This window comes from Protopterus annectens, chromosome 5.part1, assembly GCF_019279795.1.
Source record: "Protopterus annectens isolate FY-2018-M chromosome 5.part1, PAN1.0, whole genome shotgun sequence".
NCBI lineage: Eukaryota > Metazoa > Chordata > Ceratodontiformes > Protopteridae > Protopterus > Protopterus annectens.
The window spans coordinates 532,177,847-532,197,386 of record NC_056736.1 but is presented as its reverse complement, the minus strand read 5'-3'; the positions used below and the strand labels follow the sequence as shown (position 1 = coordinate 532,197,386).

Genomic DNA, 19,540 nt, shown 5'->3' with positions numbered 1-19,540 from the left:
GCATGGGTTGTGGAGAGCTGTAAGGACTTTATCCCTCTGTACCATGGGGTCTGGGCTTTTTGTGTTTTGTTTTGAAATGCAATAAAAGTTTTTTTAAAAAAGGAAAAAAAAGAAAGATTTGGGGCAACCCTGTATCACTCTTGGTGGAATCTAAATGCATAACTATTAATGCAACTCTAAAAGATATACTTTGTAATTCACCTCCATTTTTGCCTTGGCTGCCATTACCTTGGGCACATGATCTTTGCAAATACTATGGGTTCTGCATGTGGTCCTGGAAAATTTGCTTAATTCACAAAATATTTTTTGAAACTCAGATCTTTTTTTCCTTCTGTGAATGTAGAATAAACCTCACTGGAAAATATTATCGCAGTTTTTGGAATAGAGATATCTTAAAGAAAATCCAGAATCTTTTTTTCTCATGTGCTTTTCTCCCCCATTACCTGTCAATCATGAGCTTTCTGTTTTTACCAGCCAGCATATTCATTCCTTTTGTGCAACAGTTTGTTGTAGGTGTGGTTATTCAGGCAGTCATCAGAAACTTTTTCAATTTATGTCCTAATCTATCTCCTGGCAGGCCGGCAGGGGCCATGTAACTCACATCACTGTGTGGGCCACTACACCTTTTTCACTTAAGTGCAAACTTTTATTTACCCACAATGAAGATTGCTGTAAAACCGCAAGGAGAGATGCTCAAATGTCCCAGGGTTGCTTGTCTGTCACACCTCCTTTCAGGAGTAAGACAGCACCTCGCAATTTACACTGCCTCTTTCCTACCAAGATGAGCAGGCCCATCCACCTAGACTGCAGTCAAGCCTTTATCCCTGTATGCCAATGGAACTGGAGATAAATCCATTAAACACCTCTTCCAGTACTTGTCATGCTCATACTCCTCACCTGGGTGAGCATTCCCTCATCTTCAGCTCTAACACCTCTCCCCATCTATCTCCATATATCGTCTTCCTTAACTGAAATAGCTCTAGTCACTCTCTACATTAACTCTTCAGTCTAGCCATACATTCATCTACCACTTCTAATAATTCACTCATGTTACACCTTCTCCATCAATAACTAGCCGTTACCTGCATAATAACTAGAAGTCACCCTCTATAATGTGTACAACTCTTATGCAAAGTCTTTTTTTCTCCACACTAACCACTTTCCCTATATTGCTTACATCATACCCCATATGTCCCTTTAACTGTTACACAATATTATGTCTTTCTTTTCCCATTAACTCCCCTTTCCTGTTTTGCTTACATCAAATCACATATTTCTCTGCATGTATTTGACAAGTTTCTCTGTACCCTGCCCTGTCATGATGGATAGCCCCACTGTCTGATTGCTATACATACAGTGGATATAAAAAGTGTAGACACCCCGGTTAAAATGCCAGGTTTTTGAGATATAAAAAAATGAGACCACAATAAAGCATTTCAAAACTTTTCCCATCTTTAATGTGACCTATATTCCGTACAATTCAACTGAAAAACAAATCTGTTAGGGGAAAAATATAAAAAATAAAAAACATACAATAAGCTGATTGCATAAATGTGCACACCCTTAAGCTAATATGAATGCTGTAATTAAATCAAAAGGTGCTTCAACAGTCTTCTTGGCAATATTTGCCCACTCTTCCTTGCAAAAGCACTCCAAACCTGTCAGATTGCGAAGGCATCTCTTGTGCACAGCCCCCTTCAGGTCACCCCACAGATTTTCTATTGGATTTAGATCTGGGCTCTGACTGGGCCATTCCAAAACTTTAATTTTCTTCTGGTGAAGCCATTCTTTTGTTGATTTGGATGTATGCTTAAGGTCACTGTCATGTTGAAAGGTGAAATTCCACTTCATCTTCAGCTTTCTAGCAGACGCCTGAAGGTTTTGGGCCAAAAGTGACTGGTATCTGGAACATTTCATAATTCCCTCCACCTTGACTAAAGCCCCAGTTCCAACTGAAAAGCAACCCCAAAGCATGACACTACCACCACCATGCTTCACTGAGGGGTGTCTCATTTGGTGATGTGCACTGTTTTTGCGCCAACTGTACCTTTTGCAATTGTGGCCAAAAAGTTCAACCTTGGTCTCAGACCATAACACATTTTCCCACATGCTTTTGGGAGGCGTGCTGCATTGTTTTGCAAATTTTAGCTGGGCCTGGATGTTTTTCTGTGTAAGAAAAGGCTTCAGTCTTGGAACCCTACCCATAGTCCAGACATATGGAGAATACGGGAGACTGTTGTCACATGCAGTGCACAACCAGTACTTGCCAGAAATTCCTGCAGCTCCTTCAGTGTTGCTGTAGGTCTCTTGGCAGCCTCTCTGACCAGTTTTCATGTCTTCTTTTCATCAATTTTGGAGGGACGTCCAGTTCTTTGCAATGTCGCTGTTGTCCCATATTTTCTCCACTTTTTGATGTCTGTCTTCACTGTGTTCCATGGTATATCCAATGTTGTGGAAATTTTTAGTACCCTTCTCCTGACTGATACCTTTCAACAATGAGATCCCTCTGATGCTTTGTAAGCCCTCTGCGAACCATGGCTTTTGCTGTAGCAGGCAACTCAGTAAATGTCGGGAAAATCCTACTATGACAGCTGAACTTTATTTGGGGTTAATCAGAGTCTCTTTAACTGATGGCAGATGTGTACCCAAGAAGACTGAATGCATTAAATCAAAAGATGCTTAAGCAAAGTATTAGTTTAAGGGTGTGCACACTTAAGCAACCTGCTTATTGTAAGTTTTTTTATTTTTTTATATTTTTCCCTGAACATATTTGTTTTTTCAATTGAATTACACAGGTTATAGGTCACATTATAGGTGGGAAAAGTTCTGAAACTATTTATTGTGGTCTCATTTTTTATATCACAAAAACCTGCCATTTTAACAGGGGTGTGTACACTTTTTATATCCACTGTACATTTGCACATGATACACTGCAAACTCAGATGTATTACCTGCTGAATGACTGTCAGATCATTTTTCTTTACCAAACCGTGCTTCTAGCATTGCTTCATCTGTATACTGCAGGGGCTCACAAAAATCTGCTCAAGCAACAGAGACCTCCAAAGCAGAAACGCATCCAGTACAACCCAAATGACACATAGCCCACAAACTCAGTGTGCCACTCAACCACAGCCCATAAGGCATAACAATGTACCCAACACTCTAGTCATAGGTGACTCTATAGTCAGAAACACTGATGTTCCACTCACTAGGCTAAACAAAGAGAAAGTTACTGTCAGCTGCCTGTCGAGTGCCAGGATCCGCCACATAACACACATACTCAGGTCACTCCACAACAAGTACAAATATGACTCTGTCATTGTCCATGTTGAAGTGAATGACCTGAAACGTACCTACCTGGACTACATGAAAAGAGACATGGAGGAGTTCTCTGATCTTGTAGCCCAGGCAGGTATGACCCTAGCCCTGAGTAGCATCCTGCCATCACCCAGAATGATACCACAGTACAAGGACAAAATGATTGACTTCAACAATTGGCTAAGCTTCTGGTATCATTCTAAGGGGATCCAGTATCTGTCTGCCTGGGATGACATGACTGACAGACCACGATGCTTTGCCAGAGATGGCCTGCACCTGTCGGCCTTGGGATTCCGGATACTGGTTAAGGCTCTTGCCACCCCATAATGCCTTTTTCAGGCAAGGTTCAAATGACAAATCCACCACCATAACAGGTACAAGCAAGCAAAATCTGAGGGTAATGCTACTCAATGCTAGAAGTCAAAACCTCAAAATGCATTCACTCGAGGCACTCCTTAAACTGGAGACCATTGTCATCTGTGCAGTGACAGAGACCTGGTTCAAGGCTCCAGAGAGCACCCCTGCATTACCGGGCTATAATTCATACCACACCTTTCAGCCACCTAACCTGGACCGAAACACCAAAGGTGGAGACGTGTCCATGTTCATTAAGGATATCCACACCTCCAGGCTAGTTGCTCAGCATAATGCATCCGAGATTATCCAAGTGCAATTAACTCTGGGCAAGACTGCAATCCAAATTGTAACTTGCTACAGATCCACCACCATGTCCCAGGATTCCCACTCCTCATTTCTTGACACACTGGAAAATATTAGGGTACAACCCAACACCCAAATAATGGGCAATTTCAACTACCCCATTTACTGGGAAAACTACTCATATACCAACTCTTTTGCTCAACGTTTTCTGGAATTCATAAATTCCAATGCCTTGGATCAACTTATCCACACCCCCACCAGAGGCAGCAATATCCTAGACCTGGTCATTACCAACATGGGCGACTGGTGTTCCACACCAGAGGTCAATTCCTCGTTGGTCAGATACGACCACAAGGTAATCAGCCTAGACATCCACATCCTGTCCCCACACCCACACCCCATTAGGGAAACCAGCATAAAAAATTTCTCCAAAGCCAACTTCCCTCTTCTTAAGACAGAAGTGGTAAACTTCACAACACCCATGCAGATGGACAATGGAGGTACGACTGCTGAATCCTACACAAATGCACTTTACAAGCACTTACACGAGTGTATGGATTGTGCTATCCCTAACAGAACCAAGATGCTATCCTCCAAAAAAAAAAAAGGGAAGCCAATCTGGTGGTCCCCTGCCATAAACAAACTCTACAACAGAAGAAAGAAACTGTTGCAAAAAAGAGTAAAATGCCATAACTAGAAGAACTCCCTAGTCAGCCTCAGTAAGAAGCTGAGATCCCTCATAAAATCCTCCAAAGCTAGTTATGAATACAAAATCGCCACTGATTCTAAAGACAACCACAAAGAATTCTATAGCTAGGTCAAGAATCTCAATGGCAACACTCAGATCTGCTCTGAGTTACAGCACAATGGCACTAAATATACAGAACCAACTGATATTGCCAACATCCTGGCAGATAGGTTCAGTGCTAACTTTACCCCCCCCCAAAGGCCCATCTCTATACCGGAAGAATGCAAAGTTCCTGTAATCATGGCTGCATAGGTAAAAACCACACTCTCCAAAGCCAGGAACACAGCATCCACGGGACCTGACAACATCCCAGGCTGCGTTCTACATGAACTACAGAATGAACTGGCACCCCACCTAAGCACCATGTTCAATCATAGCCTCACCTCAGGCTTTGTGCCCACTGAATGGCACACAGCGACGATTATCACACTCCACAAAGGGGGAGCCATCACAGATCCCGGGAACTACCGCCCCATTAGCCTAACAATCCTGTTCTGCAAGGCCATGGAAGGTATCATTATGGAACTTATAAACAAAGACATTGGTAATCTCCAAACTCTGGACCCACCCAGTTCGGGTTTGTAAAAGGCAGATCATGTCTCCTAAACCTGACTGATTTCTTTGAAGCAGTCACCAAAGTCGTAGACGAGGGTAAGGTGGTTCACACAGCCTATCTAGATCTTGCAAAGGCTTTTTCCACCATCCCCCACTCAGGAATTTATACCTAGTTTAGTGAGTTTATCTAGAATTCCAATGTCACAAGATGGGATGCCAACTGGCTCACTGACTGCTACTTTCACAGTGTGGGTTCTGACTCCAAATCCGACTTCAGACCAGTGACAAGTGGAGTACCACAGGGTTCAGTCCTGGGTCCTCTCCCGTTTGGTATCTCTTTTCTGAAGTACAGGCTAACACAGAAGGTCTTTGGCTAACAAAGTTTGCAGATGACTGCAAACTAGGAGCCATAATTGAAACTCCTAATGATGTGGACATCCTACAAAAGGGCCTCTCTGAGACAGATGCCTGGTGTCAAAGCCATGGCCTCAAGCTCAGTGCCAAAAAGTGCATTGTCATCCCCTTTGGTAAAAACTCTGTACCCATGAGCTACCACATAGTTGGTAGTCTAACACCGAAAGTGTGATAACAAACCTTGGAACACAGGTGGACAATAGTCTCTCCTTTGATAATCACATCGCCACAGTAGTCAAGAAATCCTTCTACATGGCACACCTCATCACAAAAGGTTTCTCATCCAGGAAAAAAAAAAGAGGTCATTGTTCTCCTCTACTCATCACTCATTATACCCATTACAGAGTACAATGCCCCTTTTGGTATGTACCTCGCAAGACATCTACAACAACTGGAAAGGCCGCAGAAATACTCCACAAAGAGGATTACCGGCCTCAGACAGATGCCCTATGCAGACAGTCTCAAAACACTCCAGCTCACATATCACCTACTGAGAGGCAATCTCTGCCTAACATACAAAGCTATGTCAAATCCAGAGCTGTTGGATATGCTCCACTTAAAGAAATCCCAATCCCTCCGAGCTACACGCACTAGGGACCTAATCCTTGTCAACACAATAAACAGAACATGCTGGAGGGATAGATTCCTGTCCCACAGACTTCCCATACTCTGGAACAAGCTACCTTATCTATATCAAACAAAGCTCCTCATTAGCACTCTTCAAGAAAAATCTTGATGATTGGATGGGAAATAGGAAATTCACCCCGGGGATCACCTCTGTGGCTCTGCTTGACAGAGGCACAGGAAAATAATTTTCTTGGGTGGGGAAAGCCTGGGTACATTTTTGGCTAGGCTTGTATAGGCCCTAGGGCCAATAGCCTAGCAACTACCTATGAACCTATAAATGTACTTCTACTTGTTTATCATATGTATTTAAATGGTAAACATAAATTTCTCTTACTAGAGCTTTCCTTCTCAGGCCTCTGCTGAAAATGGGCCTTGCCCAGTTAGACCTTCCCAATAAACAAAACAAATAAATAAATAAAATACATATCTTGCCAAGGATATGACAACCTGTCAGCATAGAAAGTTTCAAGGCACTTTTCATGTACCCTAACTGTTGAAAGGCTATAAGAGAGCCATACAAAATCAGTGGCTCGAGCAACAAACCTTCAGAACTTTCTTGCCTCAGAGTAAGGGAGGCTACAGTCTTGTTTATAAGGTATATGCTACAAACACAGTGTAATAAAAACAGCCAAACCCTGGTAAAAAAAAAACAAGACAAAAAAGAAGGGTGGAGTGAGGGTATCCTTACTACAAGGATGATCTGTCTGAACACTTACTATTATGGTAAGTTAACTTTCATAACTATATTATGTTCATCGTTGGATAACTGTTGCAGTAGCCTAAGCTGTTGTTTGTCTTTCGGCTTTTCCCGGTTAGGGTTCGCCACAGCAGAACTCCGGTCCGCTAATGATTGGCAGTAGGTTTTTACGGTGCCAAGTTGCCAGCTCGACGCTCAACCTTCAACGAAGGCACGCCCATTCACGCATGTCTCTCGGAACGCCACTCGACCGTGGGGAAGACATGCAGACTCCACACAGAAAGCACTGCCTGAACACCAGCCGAGAATCGAATGGGAGAACCTCTTGCTATGAGGCAACAACGCTAGCTGTATGGGTAGAATGTTAGGTATTAGAAAAAAAAGGAGATGGAAGTAGGGTCAGGGTGCAGGAATCCCTGGAGAATAGCCCTTGAACCTGGAAAAATAATCTAACTTTTAATTCTTTGTAAATTTAAGCACAGATGACAAAGTTGCTGCTTCTAGAATACTTAAGAGTCCATCCCTTTCCAAAAACTCACAGAAGAAGGCAAAGTCCTGGAAGGATATACTCTGACCTTGTCTGGAAGTGACCCGTCATGGAAAAAAAATAACAGAAAACAATAGCATGAGACAACCATTTTGAAATCATCTGTTCTGACACTGATTATTTCCTTTGAAAATAAGAAAAAGGGACAAACAGTTGATCCGAACTCCTGAAGGTCTTAGTTCTGTAAATATAATGAGTTATCTTTAAACATCTACAGTGTGCAGAATCTTTTCTCCCTTACTTTACAGATCTGGGGAAAAAGGTTGGGGAGATAAATAGCTTGTCTAAAAGTAAACTTGGAAACAAGACAAGAATGAAGAATTTGTTCTCAAAGATACCCTGCTGTTATGAAAAACGAAATGGGGTTGACTTACCATAAATACCTGTAAATCAGATATTTATTTGTCTCGCAGAGGTCAGAGCAATAAACAAACGTTTCAAAGTTAAGAACTTCAATTCAGCCTGATAAACTGGTTCAACTGGAAACAGTGTATGTTTCTCTAGAACAAAACTGAGAATGAGACACCTATTTTCTAGACACCTGTCTTCTAGGTGAACAGATATGCAGAACTCCTTTCAAGAGTTGTTTGAGCTGAGGCTGGGTAGAAATGATGGGGGCTCTATGAAATATAAGAAGAGATGGCTGAGGGGGGGGTATCTTGACAGAAGAATAAGAAATGCCTAGGGATAACAACTCACACAAATACTGAAGAACCAGGGGCATCTGTTTTTCAGTTTAGCACCAACTGGAAAGTTCAGTTGTGTAAGCTGCACTTATCTTAACAGTAGTTAATTAAACCACTGCTGCACTACTTGTTCAGTACTCAGGGCATACTTTTACAAACAGACTCCTTTTCCAGGTTTAGGGCAGTTTGCAAGGACCAGTCTTCCGTGGCTCCTGGACCCTCAGACTTTCTCCTCCCTGTCTGCCTAAGCTTTAGTAATCTACTGCAATATTAATGTAATAATGAACATCAACTTTCCTAGCGTAAACAAAAAGTTTTCTTTAAAAAAAAAAAAAAAAAAAATTTTCCTAAGAAAATTCGGTAGAATAGATTTTTTTTTTCTCAGAAGGGTAATTATCTGCCTAGTCTTGGTGAAGTGTTAAGTTAACTCTGACTCACTCAAAGCCTGCAGGGAGAATACACTTCGACACCAAAAAAGTTCTAAAGGTTAGTTGTCTTAACCACTGACTTTTATAAGTCTCTCGTCAAGCCCTTCAATAATTAAGGTGTGTACAAAGTGCCCTTAAGCTTTGGATGCTGGCTGATTGCCATATCCTTTTGCAGGATATAACCCATACAGCTTGCAACAGTGATCCGATGATGAACCTCCTCTGTGGGAAATCTTGGTGACAGCCGAAAAGGATAAGTCAACAGAACTGGGTACATCAATAGCAAGGATGGCTTACTGAGACAAAGACTTAGAACAGCTAAGTGTGCTGAAAAAGTGAATTGAAAATAACTCTAACAACTAACAGTGTCACTTATATATATAGATATCTATATATATATATATATATATATATATATATATATATATATATATATATATATATATATTTGCCAAAAGGTTTTAAAACCCCTTTTGCTAGAACTGAGAGGAGGGATGGAGATGACTTGAACTGACACAGCAGACAATGATAAAAATAATTGGTAAATGGCAATCTTTGGACAACTGCTTAACATCTTAGGCTATTTTGCAAATCTGTTTATACTGAACTAGCCCTGATATGCACATTTTGGATAACTGTCAGATTGTGTGTATTCCTCCAGCACAGTACAAATGGAAATTTCTGTTAAATAATTTTGAATAAAGGTGTTTTTTTTTTTTTTTTTTTTTTTGAAAAAAAAAGTCAAAGGGCTAAAGCTATGGAATCTGATTGGAGTACACTCAGTAAGAGAGGTGGCATTATCAGAAAGATCATAAGAAGCAGACTTCCTGTCTTTAAAAATTTTGTAGTTGAGTTTTGAAAATTACAGTTGAGTAAGTTAACTTAACCATAACAATACAAGTTTTCTTTTTAATATCATAGGGTGGAGATCGGGGGGACCCTTCCCCCTCGTCAAAATCAGTGTCCTCTGTCAACAACTCCAAAATGGAGTCCAGGTACTTCCTCTTGCACTGGCACTTTGGATGGACCTCCTCCTCAGATTACTCAGAAGACAGGGGGACCCTTTGTTGAGGGGTAGGCTGGAGGATCTCCAGGAGGGACTGACCATGGATCAGGCAGATGGGAGCAAAGCCTTTATCCAAACGGGACTGGGTAGCACCTGGCGGAAGAGGGACCGTGTCTCGTGGTGTAGAGAAAGCCCTCTCTGCCACCTGGAATGCCGACAATGCCAAGACAACCTGCCCCCTCAACCCAAGAGGCTGAAGCTACTAAGGGAGAGAAGGATGAGGTCATTCTGGATAAGACACCTCCAGAAGACACCTGCCCTGAGCTGTCGAAGTCCAAGATCCCCAGGGTAAGGGACGGCTCTGAAAAGGTTGGAGCCAACCTCGACGACCTGCTGCCATCTCAGATAAGGCACCCACTTCACTCCCAGGGAATGAGAGCTGAGCCAGTCAGGGACACTGTTGACTACAGTATTGGGGTCGGAGTTCTCACGGATCCAGCATGGGTCAGAGAAGGCAAGATCCCCAGCTGGATCTGAGCTTTAAGAAAACTCCTCATCTGATCCATATTAGAGTGGGACATCCGAGATGGTCGAGAGGAAATGGAAGAATGTGTTGACCTAACCAGCGACATGCTGTGCTGTACAGTCTGGACCAGTGAGGGAAATTTGCTCCGATGTGGAGTATGGCTCAGTGACCCCCGATCCGGTCAAGTCTGACCCGGAGTCTGCTATGGAGAAGAGCAGCTCTGGGTTCATAAGGTTTACACCAGTTATGACTGATTGCTTGGATCTGATGTCTGAGGGTCTTGGCATAGAGGACTGTTTGGCCGATGCCAGCTCCACTGGATCCGAGAGCCCTCTAGGATCCGGAGAGAAGCAAGATCAGCAGGGATCTGAAGAGGATGGCTCCGAAAGCCTCTTGAGCTTCTCTAGAGCAGAAGTCAATGTCCCTGGAGTAACAGAGGGGGAATGCTTCTTTGGGACTGGGGTCTGGGCACCATAATTCAGAAGAAGCCGTCTGAAAATAAGTTTATTTCGCTATAGGAAAGGTCCTGGGATTGAAGGCCGAGCAGATATCGCACAGCATCTCCAACTGCCCTGGACCCAGGCAATAAACGCACCTGTTGTAGGCATTCAACTGGGGAATCTTATGCTCACAAGAGGTACACCTCTTAAAGCCAGAGGGTTTGTCTGGCTTGTCGGACATGCGAGCAATAGAGCACATACACAAGCACGACTCATACACACAAACTAAAATCTATGCAGTCTACAACTAAAAGATACAGGAAAAGTTTTTTTTTTCTTTTTCTAAAGAGAAAGTGAAACAGGGAAAAGAGAGAATGCCAGCAAAAACTCAAAAAGACATGGAAAAAAAATGTAACGGGGGGGGCATGTTAACACTATAGTTAAAACAAAACTAAAGAACAACTACAAGAGGAAACGTTAATAAAATTTACAGAAATAAAGGAAAATTTTCCACTTACCTGAATGGAGGCTAGGAATCGCGTCTGTGCTGGAAGATGGCAAACGAGATCTGAGGGTTTGAAGAGGAGTGAGGTATCATAGGAGAGGGAGAAGTTTGAGGCTCGGAGTGTACGTCTGGAAGAAATGGCCAAGTTGGATCTGAGGATGGATCCGAAGACCCATTCATGATGCATAATAAAATGGACATCAGATCAAAAGGTAACAGCAAGAGACAACCATTAGGAAACAGTCTGAATTAAAACACAGATTGTCCCTTTCTCTCTCTCTCTCTTTTTCCTTTTTAAAGGAATCCTGCAAGATTTTCTTCCGACAACATAGTACCAGAGTTGCCTGTGGATATCCATGGTAGTAAGCACTATACAATGACTTGCACAGAAAAATATATTAAACAAAAAAATTGCAGTGAACAAGCATTTATTAAAACATTAAAAATGCTTTACTTCTAACGTCTCGGATATACACAGCCCACAAGGAAGTGAAGAATCAATAAAAAAACAAGAACTTGAATAAAACCCATTCAAAGCAACAATTAGATAATTAGAATAAATTAAATATTTCCAATTAACTTCCTTTTTTTACATCATATGATTGCAAAGTATTATATTTCAGAATACACCTAGATATTACTGCAAAAGGAAAGTAAGAAAATAAATTAGAACGAAAAGGTTTAACCACAACTTGTAATAGATTGGCTGTTGATAACAGTTTATAATCCTTGTCATGATGAATTAAAAAAAGAAGTTATGTACTCACCATAACGTTCCATCTGAGTAGTTCTACTTAATTTGTCTTCAACTTGTGGATCCCGGATCTGTATCGGATCCGAGCTGGCAAATTTACTAGCAAATGCTCCGAGCTCCAAGCTCCTCCCCTTTCCCATAATACACCTCCACTACATTCCAACCCTGAGATCGAGTTTGCTGACCCTTATCCTGAGAACCCGACCTTGCTGACCTTTATCCTGAGAACCCGACCTGAAGAATACTTCATAACCTAAAACTGCAGCCAAAAGGCTGTTCATCAGATAAGGTCAGGGGGAAGGAGGGAGGGATGGTTGACGACAAATGAAATATATCTACTCAGATGAAACGTTAAGGTGAGTACATAACTTCTTTATCTGAAGTAGTTTACTTTATTTGGTCTTCAACTTGTGGGACAGAATCCCCAGCTACTAAACTCCTGGGTGGCCCTCATGGAAGGATATTCCGGAGCACCACGGAAACAAAGGATGCTCTCCTTCTAGAAGTCAAATCCAATTTGTAGTGAGAAATAAAAGTATGAGATGAGGACCAAGTAGCTGCAGAACAAAAGTCATCCAATGAGACTCTAGACCAAAAGGCCGCAGAAGTAGGCACTGACCTAGTGGAATGAGCTTTCACCTGACCCGGAGGAGACGGACCTTTATCCTTATAGACCTGAAGGATGCACAAGAAAATCCACCTAGCAACAGTGACCTTGGAGATAGGTTTACCCAAAAAGGGTTTAGAGAAGGACACAAACAATTGATCAGATTTACGAAAGTCTTTAGTTCTGTGTAAATAAAATCTTAACTGTTAAAAAACAAACACAATAATTATGAACTGCACCGAGCCTTTTAATGAAAAGCTGAAACAAGCTCCAATATACTAAGCACTTTCACCATCAAACTAATGGCTTCTTCAGAGTAAAAGGAGCATCATGTCACATAGTTTAAATACAATCTACATTTTTCAACTGACCAATCACAATTGTTACATAATTACCAAACATCACAGCATACATACTGATATATATAGCATGTAAAATGACACTTATAATTTCTGTAAAAATGGTAATAAAACTATTAATCTCAAAAAATTTAAAAATATTAATGAATGACTTTTTTCCCCAAAAACTTTATAACATACAAAATAAAAAAAAAAAATATATATATATATATATATATATATATATATATATATATATATATATATACATACATATATATATATTAATAACAAATTAAATACAATAAATTTAAACCCACCCAGCCATCAAACAACCATTGCCCTTTGCTTCAATATGGGCATAATAGAAATATGGTCGTTTAGTCCAGGGAAAACTGTGGCATTCAGTACAACTTGTCATTTATATTACAGGGACTCAACTCTAATGTTTTAATCACCCCCTCTTTCACTTGTCAATACCCGATCCACTACAAAAAAATCTAAACTTCTTAAAGTTGCCACAAACCATAGAATGAGTATATAAGGCATTATGAATATCTTTGTTTTTTATGACCCTATGGTGTTCTGCTATCCTTTCTCTTAACCTACGTATGTTTTTTCCCACATAAAAAACCTGAACATGCTGTGCATATTGCCAAATAGACAACCATCTTAGAATTGCAACAACATTTACCCGGGCATGGAATTGTTTTATTGTACTCCCATACAGTCGCATAGGGTCCATCATTAATATATCTACAAGCCCCGCATTTATACATACATGAGCATGTATATCTTTCTTTTGATCTTTCTAATAGATTTTTAATATTCAAACCTCTTGAAAATACTATTCTAGGTATTTGCCCTAACTCCTTTTTGGTTCCTGCATCAAATGCTAAATCCCATGATTTCTTAACAATCTCAATAATCTGAGATGTCTGATTATTGTACTTCAAAACTAGGGCTCTGGAATCAAATGATCCAAAATCAAGGGGTTCTGGTCCTTCAATTGTTCCAGTAGTCTCACTAATATCTTTCAAAATAGGTTTAAATGATGTTCCCCTTCTTCCCATCACCTAATTTCTGACTGTTATCAGCAATTTCAATGGATAGCCTCTATTTAAAAACATCCCTATAAGGCTATACATTTCAACTTGATACATCACGTCATTACTCACGAGGCGAGACAAACGGACCATCTGCCCTTTAATCACACTTCTACATTGATGCAAAGGATGGCAACTTAAAAAATGTAATAGTGAATTACTATATGTCTCCTTTCTGTAAATATGACTTTCCAACCCCTCTGATGTTTTGTTGAGTTTTATATCCAGAAAGTCTATTGTTTGGTTGTTCCACTTATACGTGAAGGAAAAAAATGGGGTAGTGTAATTGAGATATTCCACAAAATTCCTGGCTCCTACTTCATTCCCCCTCCAAAGAACCAGTATGTCATCTAAAAACCAGTTGTAAAGTACAATTTGTTCAAAAAAAGGGGAAGGGAAGAGAAATACCTCTTCCCAATGAAGTACCAAGTTGGCAAAAATGGGGGCACATTTGGCCCCCATTGCCACCCCACAAATCTGATGATAAAATTCTCCTTCAAATATCATATAGTTGTGTTTAAGTATCAATTCCATAAAATGAACTACATTATTTAACTTCACACCATTTAGATGTTTACTTCTCAAAAGACTTTCTCTGAAATATTCCAATCCATCATGGGGTATGGCTGAAAAAAGATTCACAACATCTATGGTAAGAAATGTCCAGTTTATGTCACTTTTATCCACCCTTAAGCATTGTAAACAATGCCAAGAGTCTTTTAGTATGTGACCAAAACCACTTAACAGTCCCTGTGTATTCCTATCAACGTATGCTGCCAGTGTCTCAGTTTTGGATCCCCTTGCTGCCGCTATTGGTCTAAATGGAGTGTCATTCAGACTTTTATGGATCTTGGGAATACCAAACACAACAGGTGTAACCGGGTGTTCAACCAACAAGAATCCATACTCATTCTCATGAATCCCCCCTTCCAAAAGGGTATCCATCAAAAACACATCAATTTTATGATACGCTATGTTCATTTCACTCCTAGAAGCCCTCTGGTATGTGGTGTCGTCATCTAAAATAGCTTGCATTTTAGCTACATAATCAATTTGAGACATAATGACCACACCACCCCCTTTATCGGGCTTCATAATTCTAACTTCCTTGTTTGTAATCAATTCTTTCAATGCTACCCTCTCAGACACAGTAAGGTTGTCTGGTTCAGCTAATTTATTCTTTTCCACATATCTTCACATACTGTTTAAAGATAACCTTTCAAACATTGCCACATCCTTATCCATAGGTGGAATAAAAGTGCTTTTCCTAGTCAATAGAGGGGGTGTCTCATTTCTTTGTTCATTTTGCCCTTTAAAGTATAAAGACAAATTTAATTGCCTCATGTATAATTTTAAATTAATAAACAAATCTACCATGTTATAACAAAACACAGGTACAAACATAAAACCTTTTACTAATAAATCATGGTGCATTTATTTTATTTCCAAAGCACTGCAGTTGTAAATGGTGAAGCCAGCTTTTGTGTTGACATCACATCTTAATTCAGCAACATCATTATTAAAATGCAATGCACTTATTGAAATATTACTGACAGTATTGTTGGTATTAACATCACATCTTAATTCAGCAGCATCATTATTACAGTGCAATGCACTTATTAACATATCACTGACAGTATTGTTGGTATTAACAACTTCACTACTAAAACAAATATTGAGTTCATGGTTTCTCTCTGCCTCCTGTCATTGTACCACCGCCTTTTTGTGTTGTAATTGTAGTTCCCTTGTTGCAGATTGTGGTAAAAACCACTTTGCTGATTTGCTGAAAAACCTCCCCTTTTGTTTCTCAGGTGCTCTGATCTCCTTGGTCCCAGAGATCCCTCTAAAAAACACAACTGTTCATCCTGATAGTCACCAGAGTCAAGATTGTTATGGTCAACATCAAAATTATCATTATTGTTAGACCGTTGACTATCACTTGACTCATGTTTATTAATGCCCTTACTATTATTCAGCCCAAAGGTCTATGCCATATTGTTTTTATAATCTAACAAGTCCCTAGATAACTTTTTCACTTTGATTTTTAAAATTTTTATCTACAAACTTGTCAATGTTGCTAAGCACCACATTATATTGTTTGGCATACTGAAAAAACAATAAATCATTAATAATACTTTCATTCAATGATACAATTTCTTTTTCAAGCATTTCTAAGCTAATCAAGTTGTTTTTGATAATGTCCAACATCTCTAAACCAGACTTGTCGAACAATTCAACCAACAGTTTATAAGACGTAGATCCCTTTTCAATACCATTTCGTAGTTTATTAATCCTAAGACCCTTCGGTACTTGCTTCAAGGAAATGGATTTTGAAAGAAATGCATTGCCTAGTTGTAAGCCCCGAAACCTTCGACACGTACTTTCAAAATGCTCAAGTTGTTTCTTATAGAGATGGCATCAGAAAAGCTCTTCCCTCCTCATTCTAAACCAAGAAGTCGACGTCTGGAATTCGGAGCCATTGTTGAATGTCCCTCCGTTTATGTTGCATCCCATCACTGGTTGAGGCTCTATCGTTACCTATGCCACCTCCTTCTTCGTCGACATCCAAGGCAGGAATGGAGTGTAGTGTAAACAGTTGAACTTGCAACTCGGTAACCGTCGCCTGAGTAGACTTCCCAGCCTCCACCTGGGTCTGCGTAAGCAACGCTGTTAGCTTCTTAACTGAAGCAGTCAATTCATGAACAACCAATTCCATAAAAAAGGGAATTTAGAAAAAATCACCCACAAAAAACAGCCGGTGAAGCCGTAAAGTAAAACTTGTAAAATATGCCTAACCCACAGGGTAAAAACAGTTAAAAACACAAACCCAATAATTACGAACTGCACTGAGCCGTTTAATGAAAACGGGTTGGAAAGTAATATTTACAGAAAGGAGACATATAGTAATTCACTATTACATTTTTTAAGTTGCCATCCTTTGCATCAACGTAGAAGTGTGATTAAAGGGCAGATGGTCCGTTTGTCTCGCCTCATGAGTAATGACATGATGTATCAAGTTGAAATGTATAACCTTATAGGGATGTTTTTAAATAGAGGCTATCCATTGAAATTGCTGATGACAGTCAGAAATGAGGTGATGGGAAGAAGGGGAACATCATTTAAATCTATTTTGAAAGATTTTAGTGGGACTACTGGAACAATTGAATGACCAGAACCCCTTGATTCTGGATAATTTGATTCCAGAGCCCTAGTTTTGAAGTACAATAATCAGACATCTCAGATTATTGAGGTTAGGAAATCATGGGATCTAGCATTTGATGCAGAAACCAAAAAGAAGTTAGGACAAATACCTCTAATAATATTTTCAAGAGGTTTGAATATTAAAAATCTATTAGAAAGATCAAAAGAAAGATATATATGCTCATGTATGCATAAATGCGGGGCTTGTAGATATATTAATGATGGACCCTATGCAACTGTATGGGGGTACAATAAAACAATTCCGTGCCCAGGTAAATGTTGTTGCAATTCTAAGATGGTTGTCTATTTGGCAACATGCACAACATGTTCAGGTTTTTATGTGGGAAAAACCATACGTAGGTTAAGAGAAAGGATAGCAGAACACCTTAGGGCCATAAAAAGCAGATATTCATAATGCCTTATATACACATTCTATGGTTTGTGGCAACTTAAGTTTACATTTTTTGTAGTGGATCAGGTATTGACAAGTGAAAGAGGGGGTGATGAAAACAGAGTTGCGGCCCTGGAATATAAATGGCAAGTTGTATTGAATGCTACAGTTTTCCCTGGACTCAACGACCATATTTATATTATGCCCATATTGAAGCAAAGGGCAATGGTTGTTTGATGTATGGGTGGGTTTAAATTTATTGTATTTAATTTATGTTATTAAAAAAAAAAATATATATATATATATATATATATATATATATATATATATATATATATATATATATATATATATATATATTGTATGTTATAAAGTTTGTGGGGAAAAAAGTCATTCATTAATATTTTTAAATTTTTTGAGATTAATAGTTTTATTGCCATTTTTACAGAATTTATAAGTGTCATTTTACACGCTATATATATATATATATCTCAGTATGTATGCTGTGATGTTTGGTAATTATGTAACAATTGTGATTGGTAAGTTGAAAAAATGTAGATTGTATTTAAACTATGTGACTTGATGCTCCTTTTACTCTGAAGAAGCCATTAGTTTGATGGTGAAAGCGCTTAGTATATTGGAGCTTGTTTCAGTTTTTCATTAAACGGCTCGGTGCAGTTCGTAATTATTGTTTGTTTTTTAACAGTTTTTACCCTGTTGGGTTAGGCGTATTTTAAAATCTTAATTGTCTATGAACATCCAACAAGTGGAGTCTGTATTCCATTTTGTTAGCAAATATGGGAAGAAAACTGGCAAATTAATGGTTTGATGTTAACTTGTGATGCAACCTTGGGAAGAAAGGACAGATTGGTCTGAAGGGAAACCATATCTTTATGAAAACTCATATATGGAACTTTAATGGACAAAGCTTGCAGCTCTGAAACCCTTTTAGCAGAAATGATCGCGACTAGAAATGCTGTCTTCCAAGACAAAAACTTAAGATCTGTGGTTGCAGCAGGTTCAAATGGCGGAGCGACCAAAGTTTGAAGAGCCATAGTAAGGTCCCATGGAGGAACAGAATCCTTGACTGGGGGGGGGGGGGCATAACAAGAAAGTACCTTTAATAAAGGCTTAGCACAGTCTGGAAGAGGCCAGAGAGGCGGAATTCTCACCCACGTAAAAATGAGAGATGGCAGCTAACTGAACTTTGATTGTAGCAAAGCTAGCTCCTTGTTGAAAAATATGGGCTAGGAAGTTGAGAATAGCAGGAATAGGAGCCATGAAAGGATCTAAACACCTGTGAGAAGGCCAAAAGGAGAAACATTTCCATTTACTGTGGTAAATCTTCCTAGTGGAAGACTTATGAGCTGCCACCAGAATAGACCTGAATGAAGAGGATAATCCAGGAGTCGTAACGATCAGGGGAACTGGAGCAGTCAAGCCGTGAGCTTCAAACTGTCCAGGTTAGGATGAGGGACCCCCGAGGGTTGTGAAATAAGACCTTGAATGGGATCCAAGGCAGAGGTAGAAGATGAGACAAAAGGAAGGGAAACCATACATGGCGAGGCCAATATGGGGCAATGAGGATTACTTTGCTCCCCAGTCAACAAGCTTTCTCTAGAAACCTCGGAATAAGAGGTACTGGAGGGTAAGCATACAGAAGACCAGGAGGCCAAGCATGGACTAGAGCATCTCTGGGGGACTCCCCCAGCTGGGGGTTCATAGCGAAGAAGTCACTGCACTTCGCGTTGGAAGGAGATGCAAAGAGATCGCAGCAAGGCTGACCCCACTCCAGAAAGATCAGTTCCACTACTGAATGATTCAGAGACCACTTGTAAGGCATCAAAAAATAGTCCGACTTAACCTGTTCGCTAGAATGTTGGACCATCCCGGAATGTGCGCTGCTATGAGAAAGCAACCGGTAGAGATCGCCCATTCCCACACTCTCAGGACCTCGTGACAAAGGGGGTAAGATCTGGTCCCTCC

At 40.0% G+C, this 19,540-nt stretch overlaps 1 protein-coding gene across 3 annotated transcripts in view; it reads right to left on the bottom strand.

The window, feature by feature from the left end:
• The window catches only part of ZDHHC23 (zinc finger DHHC-type palmitoyltransferase 23), a 543,478-nt gene that overhangs the window by 240,045 nt on the left and 283,893 nt on the right, over nt 1-19,540 (bottom strand). Inside the window, exon 1 of one of the 3 annotated variants that reach the window (XM_044073153.1) lies at nt 8,108-8,114. The exons of the other annotated variants lie outside the window; for them this stretch is intronic. The gene's annotated coding sequence lies outside the window, so the exon portion shown is untranslated. Of the gene's footprint in view, nt 1-8,107; nt 8,115-19,540 lie in introns of those variants that run through there. 3 annotated transcript variants of the gene reach the window in all.